Source organism: Lytechinus pictus, chromosome 5 (assembly GCF_037042905.1).
Source record: "Lytechinus pictus isolate F3 Inbred chromosome 5, Lp3.0, whole genome shotgun sequence".
Lineage (NCBI taxonomy): Eukaryota > Metazoa > Echinodermata > Echinoidea > Temnopleuroida > Toxopneustidae > Lytechinus > Lytechinus pictus.
In genome coordinates, this window is record NC_087249.1 from 26,299,924 (window position 1) to 26,307,624 (window position 7,701).

General features: G+C 36.8%; 1 long non-coding RNA gene across 1 annotated transcript; it reads right to left on the reverse strand.

Annotated features, from left to right (window-relative positions):
* Positions 1–362: 362 nt before the first annotated feature.
* On the reverse strand, positions 363–6,470 carry LOC135154272 (uncharacterized). Its single transcript, XR_010293711.1, has 4 exons — positions 6,175–6,470; positions 3,700–3,839; positions 2,993–3,137; positions 363–2,394 (listed from the first exon to the last, which is right to left on the reverse strand). It is a non-coding gene; the product is annotated as an uncharacterized LOC135154272 (long non-coding RNA).
* Between the last annotated feature and the right edge of the window lie 1,231 nt (positions 6,471–7,701).

Below are 7,701 nucleotides of genomic sequence, written 5' to 3' on the forward strand. Positions count from 1 at the left end.
AAACCAATGCTGATTCTACATGTTCAGGGAGGAATTAATTGTTGTTTCTCTTGACAAGAGAAGAAAATTACATTTCATATTTCATATAAATAAAATACAAAATAAATAGTGAGCGAATGACGTTATCAGTCTCCTCATTTGCATACCGATCAGGATGTGAATATAACTGTTTTGTGAAAATTAAGCGAAACTTTAAAATGTCATAACTTTCTTATTTTACATCTGAATTTGATGATATTTTCAGTGTTATGCTTGTTGGATATTTCTCTTTTATTCAAATCAACTTTTTTGTTGGGGTGGACTTGTTTTTTAAAAGCAATGCCAAGTGAGGTCTGGCCCAATAAATAAGAGCAACACTGGACTTCATTTTGTCGACATCTTTATTTTGAGTTTAGTTCAGCTCCAAATATATTTTAGGTTCTTCAGCAATCTACATTATATTTGTTGTTGAAAAAAAAGTGATGCTCATTAATTTATTACAGAAAAAAATAATACGAGATATATAAACAACAAAAAATGCATGGGGCGTCAAAAAATTTCTTGAAGATGAATGTATTCTTTTTATTTCACAATCAACTTTCTTTTGTCAGTATTCTTCATGTCCAGGGGCCCATTTCAAAAGTACTTTAACATTATGGCAACTACCATGGAAACCACAATTAAATTATAATTGGATGTTGCGCCATATTAAAGACAAAGTTATGATAGTTGTACCTCTCTATGAAACAGGCAACAGGAGTGTCATTGCCATTCTGTTTAATAATAATAATAATAATCCGTTTTTTATATAGCGCTTAATACATCGGAACGACATGTCTAAGCGCTTTACAGATATATTATTACCCCATAGTCATCGGATTCAATCAGTCATTCCCGCACACAATGTGTGCACATCCTCCACTCCCTGGGGAGTATTCCAGTCAGTCGCCGGTGAGGCGCACACAGGACAAGCTACAATGACTTTCACATCCTACCGGGTACCCATTTAGCACCTGGGTCGAGAGTGGCAAAGTGTGGATTAACGCCTTGCCAAAGGACGCCAGACTGCGGTGGGATTCGAACACACGATCCTCTGTATACAAGGCGAGAGATGAAATTTTGTTTCTAACATTTTGTCATATTTCAAACAATCCTAGATCTCTGTTTCCAAAATAAAACATTAGTCCAGAAACGTTCCGTCCAGTACCCATCATTTTTATTTTCACAGTAACTGGTTTCATGTGTTGATATTTGATAGTGCATTACTAGTGATCATGTTAACACATGTATTTGCATGAACCAAATTTCTGTGATGTGCAAAATGCTCAACTTCTCTTATCTGTGAACAAATCCTGAATTTAGATTCAAGTATAATTTAAGAAATAAATATATTTTTAATAAATGGTGAACATGCTCAGACGATATTTTCCAGATCTACAAAAGAGGAAGATCATAATCCTTCACAATCGTAATTTCTGCAAATTGAGACTGACTTGCAACTGTAACAATGGGAGATGTACATTGGCGGTGGAAGCCAAAAAATAAAAAAAAGGTTATCAACTAAAAATTTAGGGGGGGACCTGTCCCCGCTTCCGCTGCCTATGGAGATGTCAAAGTGAAAAATTCAAGTGGAAATTAGAATAACACATTTAATGGTGCCGTTGTTTATAATACGATATCAGTCATTAAAGTTGTAGATTTCCTGCAAATGATTTATTTCATATGGATTTATCATAAGTAATTCAGATGTAATCATATATACACCGCTTTTAATTTGTTGGTGATGCTGCATGTCTGACATTGCATCTTTTATGTTACAATCGAAAGAGTATTGAGTGATGTCAGAGCATAGAGCTATTAGCTCCATGGTCAGAGGGAATAAGATATCAGCTCTCTTTTTAGCGGTGGAGCATAGCAAGTTAGAGCATTTTCCGTTAACTTTTTTTTTAATCTACGAAACATATTTGGATTCTTAAATTGTGAGATGTTTATAACATCAATAAGAATCGACTTGGAGTTAGATGACACAAAAACTTTAATTCCTATAGTAGTATGTTATGTTCAGACGACCGAAATTTAACCTCATAGCAATGGAGCTGGCATTGAGGTAACTTTTACAGTGTGGGAAAATGGGGGACGTACAAGCTGGAGAAAAATTTATCTACAGTTATGTTGTCACCATGACTATCAGTGCTTTGAAAATACTGCAACATTGTGTCCTCGATTTGAATTGAAGTTGGGACTTGAAGACTGGACTGATGTTGCGGACGTGCCTGAGGATGATGACGAGGAAGACTGACCCACGTTGTGGACAGATGTCACCCACCATTCTCCTGCTCAGTTTCTTCCTGCTTGGTACAGGCTTCTCCTGGTGTGTCCACATCAAACACAGGATCCAAGATTGAACTTGTTCTGCTGACAGAAAAATCATATGTTCAAATTTATTTCATATGTTTTACTCATAATAATGAATACTAAAAAAATCGACTCTCATGTACCAAGTCGATACAGTTTGTCTGTTCTTTACTTCATTTATATTCGAAACATCTTTAGTTTTATTTTATTATATTATATTTTTTTAAGGGTAATTTTCTGAAGGCAAATGGCTCTCACTTCAAGGAAATGCAACACCCATTAACCTGTACTATTTTACACAGGTAGTCAAGTACAAATATGATAAATCATATTAAATGAAAATGTGGATGTATAATTACAGGAAACGGGTTAATGTAAACATGAGAGAATGAGCCAATCATCAATGTATAATTCAAAATGATTTGTATAGTTTGTATGAGAGCGCTCATATCCACCCTGCAGAGTGCACAAAGTGCAAATTAATACCATAGCTGTTGCCCGACCGTTTCCTGTCAGAACCCAGAAACTAAACCTGGGTTAAGTGAAGCACAATATCAGAATTCATATTTATAAAATACATTTCTTTGCATGAATTCAAATTGATATACACATATTCTCTCTTCCCTGGGATAAGAAAACAAAATATTGAATATCTTACTCTCGATTATGTATGTGGGGAAGTAGGAATTCCATTGCCTCACTGTACTTGTATTTACGTGCTGCATTTGAGGGAGCTCCGTCACCACTCTTCCTCTCCATTTCTGTCGTTTTTTAGGAAGTTGTCCCTCAACTCGCTACGTCACCTTAAAATAATGAAAAAACAACACGAAATCTAATTCCTATAACCTCTGAAAATTTTCATTTCTGTTTATGACTCATTTCAAGCCCTACCCACCCCCCCCCCGAAATATTTCAATGTGAAATTGGACAACATGCTTTTGATAGTAAAGAATTTTGCCTCCATTTTTTTTGCTTGTAAAAGTGACGTGATATTTATATTACGTATTTGTGCGGAGGGGTTGGTATATATGTTTTGGTCCACATCACAAAGCAAGGTCTCTTTCTGCATTTACATACCCTTGCTCTTGTGTCTCATTTAATTTGTTATTTTTTTAAACACCAGACTATTTTACACATGTGCAAACAATTTCAAAAATGGCCATAATGACCAAAACTTACCATTGGTATTCATTGAATTACAACAACCAGAAGTTAGCTACAGTTGTTAGATTGTGAACTTGATTTGCTTTCAAACATCCACATACAAATATAACTCTTTTACATTGTTCAATATTTTTCTTCAAATTGATAGTGAAAAAATCGTGAAGTTTGAAAAAAATTAATATGACGTAAAATTATACTAACCTGAGATTACAAGCTGGCGCCCAATGTCATGTCATACATCATTTTTTTACTTCTGTATCCTTGAACATCTCCAATCTCTTGTCATACAGGAATGGATTTTCCTACACTTCTAGGATAAGGGCTTCCTCCATGTTGGTTATCTGTCATGCAACACATTCCATATAAATTTTGTTAGCAAATAATAATAATAAAGGTTTAAAGAATTGCAAAAGCGATTAGTGAAAGGCCAGTGCCCAATCAGCAATTTCTTACATTTACATTGTAACTGGCAGGCTTGCTGATCAGGGTCCAATTTTTATAATGCACAAATAGAAATTCTCCTAATTGAAATGATTTTGCTTAGTTGTAGAGAAAAGTGATCGTCTAGAAATTCCTTCAAGAGCTTGAAATAATAATTTTTTATCATTTGAAAAGTACATGTAAACATAGGGTCATGTTAAGAAAAAAAAAAGATAGAGGCACAATTTTTTGCCTCCATGAGAGCCTATAAGCTAAGCCATATAATGTTTTTTTAGGGATGAAATGTTTGTTGAATAAAATGTCAGCAAATTATGTCTTCTCTGTATAGTATACGTACCCAATCACTTCAGCCCCCCCCCCCAAAAAAAAAAAAAAAAAAAAAAAAGAAATAAACCAATGAAAAAAGAATGAAATTACACAAATAAAGCAATCAATTTTTGGAACAGAAATGTGCAGATTTAAAAGTTATGCCAGCACACAAAGGACACATTTCATATTGAAAAGGGGTCACTTTTGTTCTGGGGGATTTCTATTTCGGGCAAACCAGTGCCAACCCAAACCCCTTCCCATCGCCCCACGATAGAGCTGCCCCTGGATAAAGGAAAGTGCGCTCATTTTAAAATCCTTTACATAATAACAGACTGACAATTTTTGACAAACTAGAAACAATAACTTTTTTTAATGCAAGTTCTCTCCAAAATTATAGTAGCCTAAATTTAGTGACTAGGCCTAGACTCTATATTTCAATGAAAACAATGTCTAACGTTAATTAGCTAAGCCTAAGTATGACGTCATATGGGGAGGATTTAGAGTCTAGGTTTTTACATTATTTATTCGTAGGCCTAGTCTTTTCCAGAGAGTTTGTGGGAAATAACTAAGTTAGCCTTACTCCTTAGCCTTCCACCATTTGTTTCGATCTAGAACAGATCGACCAGAGGGTCCCACAAAAATATGGTCAAACTGAGCAATCGGTCTAACTTCTTTCAGTTCAGGCTACCCAAGTTTCACCACTCCAGATCCCCTCTTATTAATTCCTTGCCACCCTCCTATCTGCCACTCTTGCTGCTGACAAAACGACTCAGTGCCTAGCTCTCATCTATTATAGACCCTACTACTATAACTAAAGTACTACTACTATGCTAGGCTAGTCTATATCTTAATATAAATAATTCATCCCGGAATTCATCATATTCGTTCAGAGGTCTAACTTACATGTAGGCCTACTAGTGTTACTAACGTTAGACCTATGTGTAGACTCTAGACTACTGAGGCCTAACGTTAGACCAACAACGTACAGGTCTAACTTTTGTTAACGTTAGTTATAGGTCTACCTAACGTTAGATCTAACTATAACTTAGTAACGTTAGGCCTAATGTTACTGTTGTGTTAGTTAGACTCTACTAAGTCTAAGTTAAAGATAATTTAAATGCCAGTTGTGGTAACGATTTCAAAATGAGTTCGTACAGTCTACAGAATCCAATGAAATGACCACCAAAGTGTCTGTTTGTATAAATAAAAAATATGTGCCAAAGGATTCCGGAAGAAATTGTGTAATTGCTGAGAAATTAGCAAATAAGCACGGGATTTGGGTCAAGCGTCGGGCCGACATTCAAAGCAATAATTTTTAATAGTACACTGTCCCACGTGCGCTTATCTGTGTTGGTGATCTTCAGTATGAACATTTTTCAGCGTAGATTTCAAGATTTCACAAAGTTCAGTTCATGTAACTGTACCAGATCTAGATCCTCGATTATATACTATATAGTGACAATTAAGCTCGGTTTTACACACTTTCTCGTGAAATCAGTGTTTCCTGCAACTACTTTCATTTATCTTCTTTAACTTAAGTCCTAACTTTTTTTATTTAGTAGGCCTAGGCCCTAGGCCTAATTACGTTAGGCCAGTCTAATTGATTATCGAGTCTAACATTAGGTCTATAACGTTAGATCTAGATGTAACTTAGGCTAGGATAAACATCTAGCCTATCTAAATTTAATTAGATAGGAGCCTATATCTTGTTAGAACTTAGAGTTAGAGTTAGACCGAGTCTAAAGAATCTAAGCCTAGGGCTAGGCTAAGGCTGAGCTAACTTACGTTAGATCTTCGTTAGATCATAACGTTAGGCCCTATCCCAGGCCGGCCTTATATTATTTGGCCTTATTTTCTTGTGCTCTACTTTCTTGGGCTCGGTTCTACAGTATGCGAAATGACACTTGTTCTTAATTAGTTGCTTACCAGACCAAGAATTGCAAGATCAAGTCCTCCTTCAGTCACCTCTCTTCAGCAGGTAATACACGTAGACACGTGTATGTGCGATTTTGCATTTAACACGTAAACTCCCATAGACTATCACCGCAGGCGATTTGTCGCTTGATCAGAAAATATGTGGGCAATGACGTAATTTATCTGGACTGTGATTGGCCAGAAGTGAAAAAACCGTGTGCCGTGCTCTGAAAATGGCTTGCTGATCGATCTGCAAATCCGGCAAATTACGCCGTGTTGTACAATACGGCACGGCACCGTTGAAGTGGAAACAGTTTCATAGGATTTAGTGGGGATCGATTTTTTTTGCCGTGCCGGATTGCCGTGGTGCCGTGCACGGTCGCCGTGCCGGATGCGGTGTAAACGGGCCTTAACAGGGGTCGGTGGCCAGGGGGGCAAGAGCCAAAAATTTCCCGGTCATATCATGGAACAGGCAATGGCGTCATAAGTCAAAAAATTGAGGGGGCGATATGGCGTATCGGGCAAATATATAAGCGAGCGAGCAAAATTTTTTGACATTTTTATTGCAAAAAATCAAATTTTGTGATAGATTTTGACTTAATGTTAAAAAGATGATATCATATTTCATCCTCCTCTCTTTCCTTTTTTTTTCTCTTTTTTTGTACGCCACGGTGAACAGGATTTTTGTTACGATTGTGAGCATCAGGGCGAAGCTCTATATGCTCGAGGGGGCCGAGTATGGCGTTTCTTGCAAGAAGTAGCTTAATATAGGTCCCGAGCGAGCGAAGCGAGCGAGATAAAAAAATCACCTTTTCATGAGAATCTAACATGAATATAGATTTTTAACGTGATATTCAGAAAAATATAATACACTTTCCTTTCTTTCCTCATTTTTTTTTTGTTTGGTTGTAGAACTTTTGGGGGCCATGGTCCAAACTCATCCATATAACAGTGCTTTATGGGTGGGGTCCAGGGCAGAGCCCCGGAACCTCTTGATATCAAAGCCATTTTAAACCTTACAGATGGCCACTTATTCTAATCAAATTGCGTGTATATTTATATAGCTTTAACACAACACATAAATTCAATGCAGTTGTGTATCGTAATCATCCAAATATTGTGAGGGGCACACCATAGCAAATGTGAGAAAATTTGTAAAAAGTCGCCAGCGAGCGAAGCGAGCCAGAAAAAAAATGGCCTGTTAAAATGAAATTCTAATTATGTGATAGATTTTTACATCATTATAGCAAATATCATGTCATATATTTTTTTCATTCATCTCATTTCGCTGCCTCCTATATTTTCTTTTATTTCCCCTTAGCTGTGGAAACACCCCCCTGGTACGCCAGTGCTTCAACGTAAAGCTTAATGCAGGAAGGGTCCATATAGGGGCCCGTTATAGAACCCATTAAAGGTTACAGATGAAGAGCCCCCACTGCACGGGGTCTTGACGGAGACAGAGCCTTTGGAGATTTAGCAAGTTTATGATAGACTGTCATACGACATTATGCTATATACCATCCATTTTTCTTCCCGCTC